This window comes from Cyprinodon tularosa, unplaced genomic scaffold (assembly GCF_016077235.1).
Source record: "Cyprinodon tularosa strain WSP-4 unplaced genomic scaffold, ASM1607723v1 ctg437, whole genome shotgun sequence".
Taxonomy (NCBI): Eukaryota; Metazoa; Chordata; class Actinopteri; order Cyprinodontiformes; family Cyprinodontidae; genus Cyprinodon; species Cyprinodon tularosa.
The window spans coordinates 101,460-116,377 of NW_024039160.1; the positions used below are offsets into that span (position 1 = coordinate 101,460).

The 14,918-nt window shown below is 38.6% G+C and overlaps 1 protein-coding gene across 13 annotated transcripts in view; it reads left to right on the forward strand.

The window, feature by feature from the left end:
• LOC119792970 (ELKS/Rab6-interacting/CAST family member 1-like) overlaps positions 1-14,918 on the forward strand; it is a 163,860-nt gene that overhangs the window by 100,999 nt on the left and 47,943 nt on the right. The window lies entirely within an intron of this gene.

Genomic DNA, 14,918 nt, shown 5'->3' on the forward strand with positions numbered 1-14,918 from the left:
TAAGAATGCCATGTAAGGAAGCCAGGGCAGCAGAGAGCTTGTTTTTATTAAGTCTCTGGTTTATTAGTATGTGACCAAACTGGGGACCAGTTTTATTAAGTGGCAGGAAGTGGTGTTTGTGACCGAGTCAGTCTTTGAAATCCCTGTTTGCTAAATGGATAAATTGTTGAGTTTTCCTAATGTTTTGTTTCTTCAGATTGTAGTCAATGATCCAGATTTGTTTTTACTGGTTGCAACCCACATGCTGAACTCTGCTGCTCAACACATAAATGCATTTTGGAAACATTTGAAGGGAAATAAACAGGCTTTGCTACGGTGTTGCATTTCTCGCCAAGCAACATCGTTTCAAACAGGAAATAATCCACTAAACACATAATTCTGTGCTTTCTTGCTGAGTTTATAGTTCTGAGTTTGGCAGTGCAAAGCGTGACTTTTTTTTTTTTCAGTCTACATGTTTTCTGGCTAAATAAAAGGTGTGTTTTTGTTATTCTTAGACATGCTTTCTGGCAGGGTTCAGATTGGGAAAACTTTCTTCATTTAAATCAACAGACTTTTCAGCAGATCCTCGTCTCGTTTGATAAAAACATAATCAGGTAAATATTTTCAGGGGTTACTGTTTATTTTTGTTAAATGTTGCTTAGCATCGCTGAGGTTGGTGCGATTCTGAACTTTAAACACATTGTGCGAATCCTCCAAGATAGTTTTCTGTCTCTAAGCTTCCTGCACCGGGACGGTTGGCTGATGCTTCAAGGTGAACACAATAAATTCAGTTTATTCCTCTTGAGCTGCTCTGTTCTGTTTTATCTCCCTCCCATCATTCCTCCTGCCCCTCCTTCACTCCATCCTTCACTGTGAAATACCTCAGCTCTATACATCTCATCCTCCTTTTCCTCCTCATCATTTCCTCCTTCCATCTTTTTTCCCCCCCTAGTTTCCATTCTTTGAGTCGTGTGGAAATGCCGTTATGACCCGATCAGTGTTTTTTCTGGCCGTATTTCATCCTCTCTCGCCGTGTTTGTCGTCACACTTGTCACTGCATGCTGAAACTAATCAATGATGTGTGCGACTCAGAGTGTTGTCAAAGATCCCATTTCCAGCGGCTCTGCCAGCAGAACGACATTTCCGCTTTTTGCAGCCATCATCTCTGCAGATATAACAAGATGTGAGCAAGGCTCTCACAACACACACCCCCACACACGCACACACACACCATCAGCTATGCTACCACCAACAAAGGAAGTAAATGTGAGCATCCCAAACACACGTGTCGTTACTTCCAAAAGCTGTTCATTGCTTTCACACTGAAAACAGCCCTCCAAGATGCAAACCCACACATAAAGATGCAACCAACCCCCTCAAAAAAAAAAAAAAAAATCCTCCCACACGAATGCATGTACACATGCTTATGGCAACACCAGAGGAAACTCGTGCACTGATTCTTTCACACGCCAGTGAGTTTAATCCACATCTGCAGTGTTCCAATAGCGGCTTATGTTTGCATTTTGACCATTTTTCACCACTTAGTTTTTTCCTCTTATATAAAATACTGTAGACTTAAAGATTGTGACAAAACGTATTTTTCATTAAAAATAAAATGTTAAACCATTATTTTATTTGCAGTTTATAAAGTGAATGTTTTGCAGCAATTAAAGCTAATTGGATGGAATATTATTACAGGAAGCAAGAAATGTTAAGCTGGAACTAATATATTAAAGGGAAAAATGTAAATAAAGGATGCAAAATGAACCCCAACTAATATTTTTCCTCTGCTAATTGGTTTTTAGGCCAACCCACCAAACTTTATTAAACAGCAATAAACAAGAGCCACAAACGGATCAACAACATCATCAAAACAGATTTGTTTTTAAAGTATTTTGCCAGATTTTTGTTATGGCTACTAAAAAAACATGCTCAGAAGCTTAAAACCTACCTTTTCACAATAATATTACAATATAATTCATATTCATTAACCTAAGAAGTTAGATCATTAAAGGGAAATGATTTCCCCAATAATTGTTACCTCTGGTAATGATGTGTTAAAACAAAATCTTAAAATTAATCCACATTTTATAGCAGTTTCTCAGACATTTTTTTTAAAAATCCCATCTTTAATACAAGAATGTTTATGCAGAACAAAAAAATCAACCCTACATTAAGAAACATTGGTTCAGTGAGGTAGATTATTGGCACCCCTGCTGTTAAAGCTCACTGAATACATGGAAAGCTAATTTTTTTCCAATTGAAGTGCTCATAGTTTTCCCTTCATGACATTTCAAAAGATTTGTGCACACAGTAGGGGATCTTTCCTCACAGTTCTTCTAAAGGATGCGGCTCTTGGGACTGAGATGAACATGAAGGAAAGTTGATTTTGTTTTATGTGAGCCATTTTTCTGTTGTTTGGATCGCTATGCTGCCCAACGATGACCCAGTTTCAGTATTTGGACCAAGTACACGCGAAATTACACTTAGGGGAAACAAAAGTTTTCCCCGAAAAAAAATTCCTTGAAAGTCTAAATGACTAAAACATTTTTAAATGAGAAAAGTTCCTGTTAGAAAATAAATATACTATGTTTATCAAACATGTTTGAATTTCTGCATTAGATTTTTAACATAACTCAATAAAACTTAAGATTAGGTGTTTTGTTTTTAGATTATGCTCCTGCTATAGGAGGAATTTACTCGAAAAGCAGGTCTCATCATAAAGGTCATTATCGTCAAACACTTTGCAGAAATATTTCAAATTTACAGCATTCCTTGGTGCAAATCTGGAAGTCGCAGGTGTCCGTTACTGTGGCTGCTTAGTGTTTGAGTGCTGACAGATTGTTAGCAGATGTCTTGGTCTCAGTAGCAGAGCGTTGGAATGGATTTACTGTTCAGAGCCCCGGTGAAGACAAAGCTGCATCTTTAGTCACACCTCTGAGCCGCTGTTTGTGTGTGGTCTGCTGGACGGAGCCAGCTCCTGCCGACCATAGCTAAAGCCTTTTTCTACACTTCTCTTATTAGTCACAGTGTGTTTTTTTTTATATGTATTTGTGAATGTGTGAGAGAGTCTGAGTGACGGGTAAAAAGAAAAACTGCAAGGGAGCGAGAGAAGTTGTTTTTTTTTTTGGGGGGAGGGAGAAAAAAGGGAGTGAGAAAAATGGGGAATGTGTCAAGAACAGATCCTCATTCTGTCATCCAGTAGTCCCACCTGCCCTCTTCTCCTGCTCGCGTTCTCTTCCCTCCTCATCGTCTTTGTCTCTCCACCTCCCTCTCCCCCTTCATGTCTCTTTGATTTGTTTTCCCTCCAAATCCTCCAGTTATTCTATTCCCTTCCCTGTCAGTGCCGTTACTCTGCCCGTTTCAGCATGTGTGTGTGTTATGAAGCTTTTTTTTCTCCTCTCTCTAAAGCTCTCTGATGTACAACAGCTCTTGAGGGGAGCTTTCTTTCCGCTCTGGAACACCAAAACACACGAAAACACAGAGATATCCCATGCACCAGCTTTAACCTATTTCCCCAACACTTCCCTCTGACGGTGCCATCCTCTGACTCTGTGCTAAATCATTCATGTCCAGCCTCTCTGACCTAGTTCCAGTTTAGTTTAAAGGCGCAGACAGGATAGAGACAATTCTCCAAGAGATTCTCCCCAAAATCCTGCTGTGCTTTTCTTTTTTTTTTACTCAAACTTTTAAAAGTCACTACATCCTTTTTCCTAATTTTACCACAATGAAATAGTAGATGAGTCAACATTCAACATCACAGAGACCAAGAAAATGTTTGAAAACTTTTATTTTAAATTTTAAAGCTGAGTAAAATATTATGAAACAGCATTTAAATCTCCAAACACTCTCAGAGAGCACTGTTAAACCAATCAATCAAAAATGAGAACACTACGGCTCACAGTGGTCCTCTTAAATTGAACCGGAGAAGCATTCTCCATTCACTGCTTTGGAGAAAGTTCAAGCAGGAGAACTATTAGAACTGCTCCACATAAAGTTGGCTTATATGGGCAAACTAGCAGCATAGAAGCCATTTAGGTGATGATGCAACAGGACTAAAACCTTTAGACTCTATGCAAAATTATTTCGCAGCAGCATAATGCCATAGGGACGCTGTCCTTCAGCACTGACTGAATAGAATAGAATAGGATTCAACTTTATTATCATTGCACTGTAAGCACTACAAGTACAAAGCAATGAAATGCATCTATCCAGAAGTGCGGTACAGGACATAAATATTTGTTTACATGAACACAGAGACTATGTATGTATTGACTATAAATTGTATATATATAAACGGAGAGTAATTGTAACAGGCTCTAATCCAGCAAACACTTATTCTGTATTTTTAAATCCGTTTTAAAGAGTCATAGCTGTTTTTATTTCTTTTTATATTTGTATTTTTCATTGTAGCATGCTTACTGTTGTGTTTTTTTTTAGGTACACAATTTTAAGATCTGTCCAGGGACAATAGATGAAAAATAGCCTTTTGGCTAATTCTGGTTCATTTGCAGGAATGCTTTTTAATGTACACTCTCTGTGAAATGAATAAATAAAATTAAAATAAGATAAATATGAAAACTATATACAGATTATAGGAAAGTTAGGGTCTGGGTTATATATTACTGGGGTTATAATACAGGATAAATGATGAAAGATAATAGCAAATAAAAGATTTATATATTATAGGGAATCTAGTTAAAGTTACTGGAATGATGGAATTAAAAATAAGGCATTTAGTGTCTGCAAAACGCTTTGGATGAGAACAGAGGTTTGCATTGAAGCAGAACGAGAACCTTAAACCCCAAACTACTGTGAATTGTAAAGAAAGTAGTTTAAGACCAGATTGTCGACAATATATTTTTTTACCATCTTTTAACTCTTATACTTCTTAAACAAGTAAACTTTTCAGATCAGTTAAAACTTGATGAGAATCAGTTATTCTTACAGTACCTGCTTTCATATATAATCATTTCATCTTCTTTCAGGCTTTTAGTCCTTTTGTGTGTTTTATGTGCAGCGTGGCCCAGCTTTAAAGTTCTAAACGCATGTAATTATTATGTTAGTTGTTGATAGTTTTCTTTAATAAGCTCTGTTTTAAACCACTGCAGGGAAACTTAATGATGGAGCTCAGCTACAGTTAACACTCAACAATAAACCAGAGCTTTATTGGATCTCTTCACTTTGATGCCGCTCACATGGCAGACGGGCTATAACACATGTTCCATAAAGACCCGCTGGGATGTGTTTTACTCTAGTCGGGCTATAAAACAGGGTGCAACGGTAGTTGTTGGGGAGTTTCCCTGAGATCCTGTTAGAGGGAGTTAATCTGGAGGCAAAGCACCAAGCAACCAGGACTACCCACTTCATTTTGCATGTATATTTTTGCTGCATAAATTAAATCCATGATGTCTGTGAGGGTTTGAGTCTGTGGGAGATGGAGAGAAAAAGGGTATTGTTTTAGTGCAGATAAGAATGGAGGGGAGCTGGCTCACTGCTCGCTGGTTGTATGCCGCAGGTCAAAAGCTGTCAGCTGGGCGAGAAATACTTCTCTGCAGGATTTCACTCAGGAGACTAAAAACTAGTCAAATGTGTGAGTGTGTGTGTGCTGATATGTGTGAAAGGGGGAAAATGAGACGGGCAGAGACAAAGGAAAGAACTGGAACTAAAATCTGCTCTGAAAGAAAAAGATTTTTGAATAAAAATGCTCATTGGCAATAAATCTAACTTTATTCTCTAGGTTTGTTTAATCCTCCTGTATGGAGTCACATGTGTAAGGAAAATGCAACAATGGGTCGAGCAGGTAAATTGAGTTTATGGATCTTTTTTTTTAGTAATTCCAAGCAAATCATTGACTCTTGTTTGGCGTCATTGATTAGATTGGTCTAGGAAACAAAGCAGTTTTTCTAAGGGCCATCGAATGTTTGTGGTTAACTGATCACAGCAACCTCATCACTTTTCTAATGCTAGTCATCAGCTTGGTTTCCTTAACCAGGAATCCATCTGTAGAACAAACTGCATATCATGGATAATGCAAATTAGTGTTAAAGGGGGGTTGAGTTTATCGCTGTAGGCCAGCAGACCATCGTGTCTGCTCCCAGGTTCTGGAGGTAGCTTCTGATCTGAGTAGGCCAGGAGTGATATCTTGCATGATGAGTTTACTTCCTAAGATTGGAATTATGGGATTGTCACTGGGTTGAAAGCACAAGGCAATATCTCTCTATACTGAGGTTGCCTTTATTGCTAATCAAACTTCCATCCATTTTCCAACACGCTTAATCCCAAGTGGGGTCGCGAGGGGTGCGGGTGCCTATCTCCAGCTGTCTACGGGCGAGAAGCGGTGTACACCCTGGACAGGTCGGCAGTCCATAGCAGACACACACTCACACCTAAGGGGACTTTAGAAGAGCCAATTAGCCTAACGGTCAAGTTTTTGGACTGTGGGAGGAAGCCGGAGTACCCGGAGAGAACCCACGCATGCTCAGGGAGAACATGCAAACTCCATGCAGAAAGACAACAGGCTGGGAATCAAGCCCTTCCTGCTGCAAGACAGCAGTGCTACCCACTGCCCCACTGAGCAGCCCCATTGCTAATCAAACTTGTTCTTCCATTAAGAGATTTAGCCTCATACTATCACACTGCCCCTATTAGAAGCTTTGGAAATTGGCAAAGAGGATTAGAAGAAATATTTATTGGAAAATGTACATATTAACTACTGATTTAGATCAAAATTAAATGAAAAAAGTAATAGACTTTAACTGTTTATTGCATTACTGAAAGCTTTCAACAAAGAAAAAAATCTCCAAACATCCATTTCCTTTTTTTTGTGTTTAATGTTGGCTTTCACATATACTACCAAAGTGTTTTTGTTCTCAAATTGTTTGGTTCTGTTTTAAAGGTACACTATGCAACCGGTGTTGATTTTCCAGCGAGGCTCCCCCCAGAGGGCGAAAGTAAAAGTGCACTGTCGTAAATATGCTCAGCTGTTCTCCTGGTTTCTCCGTCAAGCCAGGCGCGGTTGTTTTGAGCTTAGCAGCGAATGACTAATGCTGCGTTCACACTGGACATAGCTGGCGCGACAGAAGCAGCGAGTTTACATGCAAAGTCAATGGTTGACGCGCGTCAAGGCGCAGCAAAAGGTCCAGCGGCGCGTTTTGAGCACCAGGCGCAGCACGTCTGAGCAGCTGAAGCAGCGCATCGGGCGCGTTTAACGCAGGGAGAGAGACACAGGGCTGATGATCACTCCTCTTAAACAGTTTATTGACGCCTAAATTAACTTAAAATGCAGAAATCTGCCGGCAGAATATGCAGTTTGGATTATTTAGATGAAAAACACCTACCAGCTGCCGCGGTGAACCGCTGCTGATGAAGGGATCCATACTTTCGGCGCATCCCTGGTATGTGGGGGTCTGAGCGGCTCCGACAGAAAAAATATTGAAGGCAGGATAATAATCTGAATGAACTGACTGCACTGATTACGTTTTCAGGTGTATTTTCTCACTTAAACACATATTAAAACTACTTTATTCCCACTGATCACAGCAAATATAGCTACAAGGCAGAGAAAGGTTAGTGAAGCTCCGCCCAACGCGCGTCAGACACACTTTTGCACCGCGCAGCCAAAGCAGCAAAGCTGCTTCAGCCGCGCGTCAGAACAAACTGGTACAAGCAGCAAAAATGAAGCAGCAGACGTGCTTTTGCTGCGTGAACGTAGCATTACTGCACAAAGATTGCCACTGTGCTAGCAACGAGAATGCTTTTAACTGGGTGGGTGTAGCAGTTCTCGCTGTAAAGCAAGACTGACTCTCACGAGACTTCTGAGCCTGTGGGTGCGGGTCGGTGCTCCTGCAGTTGCAAGTGCAGTATTTCCCCCACAGACCACCAGGGCGGCCGAGAATACCTTTGTTCAACCTGAAATGACTCATTTAATCATCCATAACGTTATGGAACACATTAATTAACTGAAAAATGTTGCATAGTGTGCCTTTAAAGCTCAGATCAGAGACATCATCATCTTTGAGACTCCAGTTTTGTTTCCGTTTTTTTAAAGCTACAGTGTGTAATAATTACAGGGATATACAGTCAGAAATGTAATATATTATACATAACTATGTTATTTATCATCATCTACGAGCTCAGCCTCTTAACCTTAATATTTGCGTTGCCTTAGAATTCGTTATTTATAATTACATAGGAGCGGGTCTCGCAGCCATGGAGGCAGACATCTTTGCGCTATCATGATAAGAATCCAAACAAAATAAATCTTTAGTTCTTTGAAAAATCAGAATACAATGAAAGCTGCTTTTTCACTTGGACGTGTTTTCATTAAGTGTTAGATCATTTGAAAAATCTTATAGAAAGATAAATGCAGGTTCAGGTTGCTTTTATAAATATTAATAATTATATCTTTAAATATTTGCATTTTTTCCCCAATCGGTTGCAGAACTCAAAGTCAAATCTACAGATTTCATTCTTAACAAAACCAAACAATTTATTACATTTGACTAAGTTGAAGAAAAGCCTTAAATGTCCATAATGTGCTGCATAGTGAAGGCCTATGAGCAAAAAATGACCAGATGATGAATGTTTCACCAGACATGCCCGAAGTTCTTAAAAATAAAGCACTTCATGTTTGTCTTTTTGATTATTTAATTCTACCATTTTTTTTATTATTCATAGTTATTTAGGTTATGAGGAAAGTTTAACATCTTAAGTTTGCTAAAAAATGTGTAGAGGGCTCATATCTGCTAAACGCAACAATGCAGTATTATAGGCTTTTAGTAAGAACGACCCTTTTAGTGTTTGAATATGTTGTTACGCTTCATCATTTGGGCTGTAAAATAGGTGGTACCTTTTATCCAAAAAGTCTGGTTTAATAATTGAAATAGGAAGATATTTCATGCATTCACCAGGAAAGATTACTTTTAGTCAATAGAGACTGATTTCACTTCAAGTAAGAAAATATCTGACTTGTGAATGTCTATTTAAAGAAATGTGGAAGCGTTAACTGTTTATTTTTCTATGTGTAACGTGAGAAGAGAACCTTTCTTTATCAGACATCAGGACGATTAGTTAGTCGATCACACATAATAGTCTTTAAAAGTAAAAGTCTGGTGGTCTGCATTCAGTGTTTTGTGTGAACTGGAGCAGAAGGTATCAGAGAAAACAATGGATTGTTGTTTTGTTGAGCCAGAAACCGAGAGCAGAGAAAGGGGATTAATTCTAGAATAGATTTGTTAGTTTTAGACAGAGGCTGGCTAATGTCACCCTGGACTCAAATCTACTATACACACATGCAGGAACACACCATCATGGACACCGATGTGCACAGGAGGTTAAAATACAACCTGTGAACACACATCCCTTTGAGCACAACTTAAACACTGCAGATTGCAGTCAATGTTAACTGCATGAAAGCGATAAGACAGCATACATGTGAAGCAGCTTTAGTGTGTGAGTAGAAATATGCCAGTGATCTAAGACCAAGCATTAGGGTCTCTGATAAAGTGGGAGACCTTAAGTGGTTGGAGGAAGGAGATTGCCTTTGCATCTGCGTGTCGGTGTGTGTGTGTTAGGGCTGGGGTCAGGTGCCTGGTGCATTTGTGTATTTCTGCTTACTGTCTACCCTGTCGCCGCAGCGATGACATCATGGCACACGACTGGAGAATAACGGAAAGAATCTGCCCCCCCCAACCTATTTTACAGATAGAGAGGTGGAAAAAGTGGAACGATTCAGAAAGTTACTAAGATGGCGGCGTTAAGAGAGAGAAGGAGACCAGAGTAAGATGTGCTTTAGGCTTAAAGTCAGAAGTGGGACGAGAGTAGAAATATAAACTCAAACCTGGTAAAGTGTGACTAACCTATGAAATGTTCCTATAAACACCTGATAGCCTTACTTTATGCCACTTTTACCAACTGTTGGGAACATTTTGCAGCCTGTTACAAGTTGGCTATAAAATTTTTATATAAACACTCATGAAATTCTGGGTATTTCTGCTCTGAAAGGGATTTTACACTTTTAAGCAGCATCAAGAGATTAGTAAATAATAAACTAGATTTATTTTGCGTGACTTTTAAAGCTTGTTTAAGGCTTTTGCTTCATTTGTAGCTTTAGCTCTTCCTTGTTAAAAGCAAGGCATACAAACCTGTGTGTTAATGGGTGTATGAAGTTTTTTCATCTCTTTAAAACGGTGTCAGCTGAAAGTACTTTCTGTTTAGGGTCTTCATGTCTTAATCCTGCATGCAGGCACTCATACTGTATATTTAAAGTGTCCAGTTAACCTAGCATGCACATATCTGGCATTTGGAAACTCCATGCCTCGTTCTAAAGCAATAGTTTAAATTACTTTTTTATTCACAACCCAGCCTTCTACCCAACCAAGCATCCTTTAAGTTGGCCTGCAATGTAGGACTTGAATTCCATGTCCTTGATTCAACCCTCCTCCATCCATTTCTCCACCTCTATCAAAAGTTCCATCTGTCCCCTTCTTCACTCTGCTTCCGCCCTCCTTCTATCAGACGATTCATCTGGTTTTACTGCATTCAGGAGGCATCCCCAACCTGCCCTGCAGAAGACTGCCATGTTGAGCCTGGTTCTGCCAGAGATTTGTTTTTTCTCTCCACTGTCGCTCCATGCTTGCTTAACTCCGTTCATATGAACCGGTGCCTCATTCAAGCCGTTATTCATCTTCATTCTATCTCCGTTCCACCACCAGCTCCAGGTCTGGGGGTAATTATCCTCCTTCTCATTCATCAGCTCATGCCTGAGATTAAAGTAAAACTTCAGCACTGCTGTTTCGTGCCGAGGTCTGAGCGCCAAAGATTTAAATATTGTATCTATAGAATTCTTTCCTTCTTTGTTTGTGAGTGTTCCATGTTTAAATTGCATTGAAAACAATGAACGATCATTTTTTGGTTTAAATACAATAAAAGGTCAGATGAAAAAAATTGTTGGTCACCTTCTTTATGTTGCATAGAACTTTTTCACAGTTTTTTATTTTATGTATGTTTAACTTGTGTTTTTTAAATTTTTTTATTGAACTTTATTGATCTCACACTGGAGATATATATCCAATCCCCTTGGGGAGCAGTGGGCTGCCATTGTGCGGCGCCCAGGGAGCAGTTTGAGGTTAAAAGTCCTGCTCAGGGACCCAGAGTGCAGGCTTTGGGGATCCAACTGGATACTTGCAACCTTCTCAAAGCACAAGCGCACTGCTCATAGAAATGTTGTCTAGAAGCTTGTGCGTGGTTATTAGTCGGCCATTCGGCATTCTGGGTATTCAGACCTACTACTGTATAGGACAGTCCTAACATAAAGTAATACATTTCTCCTTGGATTTGTTGATAAGTTTAGAATTTGAAACAAAGGATTGAGGTGAATAGGGGAGCATCTTGAAGTGAACCTTCTCAAAAAGCTTTGATTCTTTAGTTACTTTTAGTGGCCCTTCCTTTATTCTGCTCTGTTCCTTTGACTTGAAAGAGGAGTTTCAGATCTAAAGATCTTTATCCTCTTGGGATCTTTCATCCTCCCATTGCTCGCTCTGCTGTCCTTTCTACTTTCTGTGATAATGACATATTGCAGGCAGTGCCAGGAGCACGCAGTTCTGTAAGCCATCTGACACACGACTCATCTCACAATTTACCAAAAGATTGCTGCTCTGGAAACAGTGTCTTTCTGATTACATAGCAACAGCAGTAGCTGCAGCCAGCGCCTGTCAAGAGCACGTGTTTTAGCTTTGCAAGCTGAGGAGGCCAAGTCCAGTGTCTTAAGTATGTGTTTGTGTATGAGTCTGACAGAGATGAAGGGAGAGGCCCAGAATGAGACAAGTGCATCTGGAATGAATATAGTATTATCACCAGCAATTTATACGTGCCGAGTACTGGCAGGTAACTCAAATATGGTATAAAAGTCTATAAAAGACGCTCTGTTAGCTTTAATAAGAATAATATTCCATTAGTCTTTCTTTGTGTGAATCTTTTCTCTGATGCTGTCAATTCACTTTTAGTATTTTTAGTCCAGAGAAAGGAGTGTAAAACTATTTTGTTAGTGCATAGATGGAACACTGATTGATGCACATGCATTTAAAAGATGTTGTTTTTATTATAATTAGTAGCTCAGATGTTTAATTGTAATAGACTCCTCATGTACGAGGGTTTACTTGCAGTCTGAAAACGTCTGGAATTCCATTCACATATTTTCTAGGCCTGAATGGACCAGGAAACTGGCATGGAAAAACATTCATCCATTTTTTTCTTTATGCTTCCTTCCATCCTTCTTCCTTCCACCTTCCAATCTCTAGTCTTTCCAAGTTTTTTAAACCAGGGCTACTGTAAAATATATTTGCAGTCTGAGCAAACTCCAGTAATTACATTTTTTAGAGTGAAGTACAATAGCACCAACAACTAGACATGTTTAATCTTTTTAGGTGTGAACTTCTGGCTTCAAAGGTCTATTAACTCCAAACAACACATCAGAAGACTTAGAGTTAGACTTAGACAGTACTTTATTGATCCCTTGGGAAGACTCCCTCCGGAAATTAAGGTTACCAGCAGCTTACAGGGCAAAAAAGTATTAAGTTAAATTAAGTTAAAATTATAGTAAAAATTATATATATGTATATATATATATATATATATATATATATATATATATATATTTCCAGATTACGTACAGTGTATGTAATAGGAGTTGTGTGTATGTAATTTAGGAGAATGTTAATAATAGTCTTTTTAAACTGATGTCCTGCATGTTTTGGATACATGTCTGGTTAAGATCACCTTGAACAAAAAAATTGGTTCATTACAAGACTTCAGTAAATTGCAAATAAGCTGTGCAGTTTGTTCAGCCATCTGAATCGGCTAAATGAAGGCAGGAACACTCATAAAATGCAACAGCTTATGTGCTAAAATATATGTTATATATGTTAAGGTGCTGATAATGTTTAAATACTTTCTGTTTATAGTCCAAACAGAAATACTTTTTATAGATATAACCTTATCTCTCTCACAGATGTCTCACTATCTTAGAGTTGATGTACCAACCCAAGAGGGTTGCTTACTTTTAGATGCATGATGGGAGATTTTTCCACTGACAGCTGTGGTCGGTGAGGTTGACCGAGGATTCTTTTTTTCTTTAGTCCAAACACACAATCTATCTCCATTTAGATGTCTTCATCCCTGCATTCCTCCCTGCAAGGCTGTGTCAGTGTTTATGCAAGACTGGTATACATAAGGAACAAAACTGGAATGAACAGCATCTCATTTGATTAATTAATTTTTTTCATCTCTGTCATTTCTGGGATAGACGTTTGTGGATGTCCTGATGTAACAGAACATCCCCAGCTCTGCTGTCAGGTCCGATGTTTGCTCCTCAAGCAGCACCGAAAGGATCGGCCCTGATATCGCGCTCATGCTGGAGCTATCGGACTCCTTCCAGCACATCCACAAACACTCAGATGTTGGATTATAGCTTGCTTCAGCTGGAGCCTCTATTGGTCAAATTACTGACCAGCAGGAGGCTAATCACACTTAACAATCTGGTGTTTGTTAAAGCAACCCAGCCTTTACACCTGTCTTAAAACGGTTGTATTCACCAACTCTTGTTTGTTTAAGGTTTTTAAATTAACTACATAATTTATCCTGATATGCAGACCTTTTCGCATTTTAACATTGTGTAGAGGCTGTTTATTTGTTTATTAAAAGTCTTGCCTATTGTTATGCTCTTTAAAGTCCGCTCTTTTAGAAATGTTTAGCTTTCAGTGTATTTATGTGTGTGTGTCCCTTACTTCAGCTTTGTGGGAATGTAAAAATTCCTCTGGTGATTTAGATTCCCTCTGAAAACATTTGATTCTGAGAATTAACAGCCTTGGATCTTAACTCGGTGCAATTTGATGGGATGAATTTGATGCGGCTTGTTGCTTTCAGGCCACAAAGAATGTTATTCATGTTATTCATCTGTCAGCTTCCCAATCAAACTAGGAGGGAGAGTTATATGGGGACAGGAAGGCTGGAGATGGGGCCTGCTTTGGCTTATCTGAGATTTAAACACTCATATATCTGATTATAAATACCTTTCTTAATCACACAATTACAAAAGATAATTCCTTATTCCTTGTTTTCTTGCATTTTCTTTCTGCAGTTGTTTTTTTCCTTTTACTTCACCCTCTATATTTACCTTCTCTGTGACCCTTTTGGTCCTCTGATTGGTTAGACTGCAACACTTGGTTCGCAAAAGGACCAATGAGAGAGCTCATTACATCTGAGGAGCAACTAATTGGTTAAACTGGTTCTCATGTGCTTATAGATCAGAAGGGTAAAAGCAAGAAGCAACATAAAAAAATCTTTATTTATAATAAAATAAACAAATGCTCCTTTTATTATTCAGAATAAAATTGCATTAAAACACATCATGTAAAAATTATGAGATGCACAACTGAGTATTAGACATCCCATTATAAAGTTAAAGATATTGTGGAGGATTTTTCCACATTTTTTAAAAGACCCGCCACTTCACGTTGGAGGTTAGAAAGAAACACATTTTTCAAACATATCAAGGTTACTGTATGATCCGAAATGAGCTGCACTGAAGCCCAGAATCATCTTCCTGTATTTCAAAATATAGTCAATGAAGTCGAAATTACTCAACTCATGTTATCTTGGTTCTAAATCAAAAATGTTTTCATGTTTTGATTATTATATTTATTTTGCTTCTTAGTTTTTATTTGTATTTCATTATGTGGGAAAATAATAATAATTAAGAAAGGGATTAAATACTATTCAGTTTTAAGGTTTTCATACCTAAACTATCTACACCTAAATTACCATATAAGGGAAACTACCATTTAAACATTAATGACTGCCATACAATAAAAATAATGACCTGAGAGCTCCATCAGGTAAAGAAACAGGCACAAATACCAAATGCTGCTTTTAGACTTTGT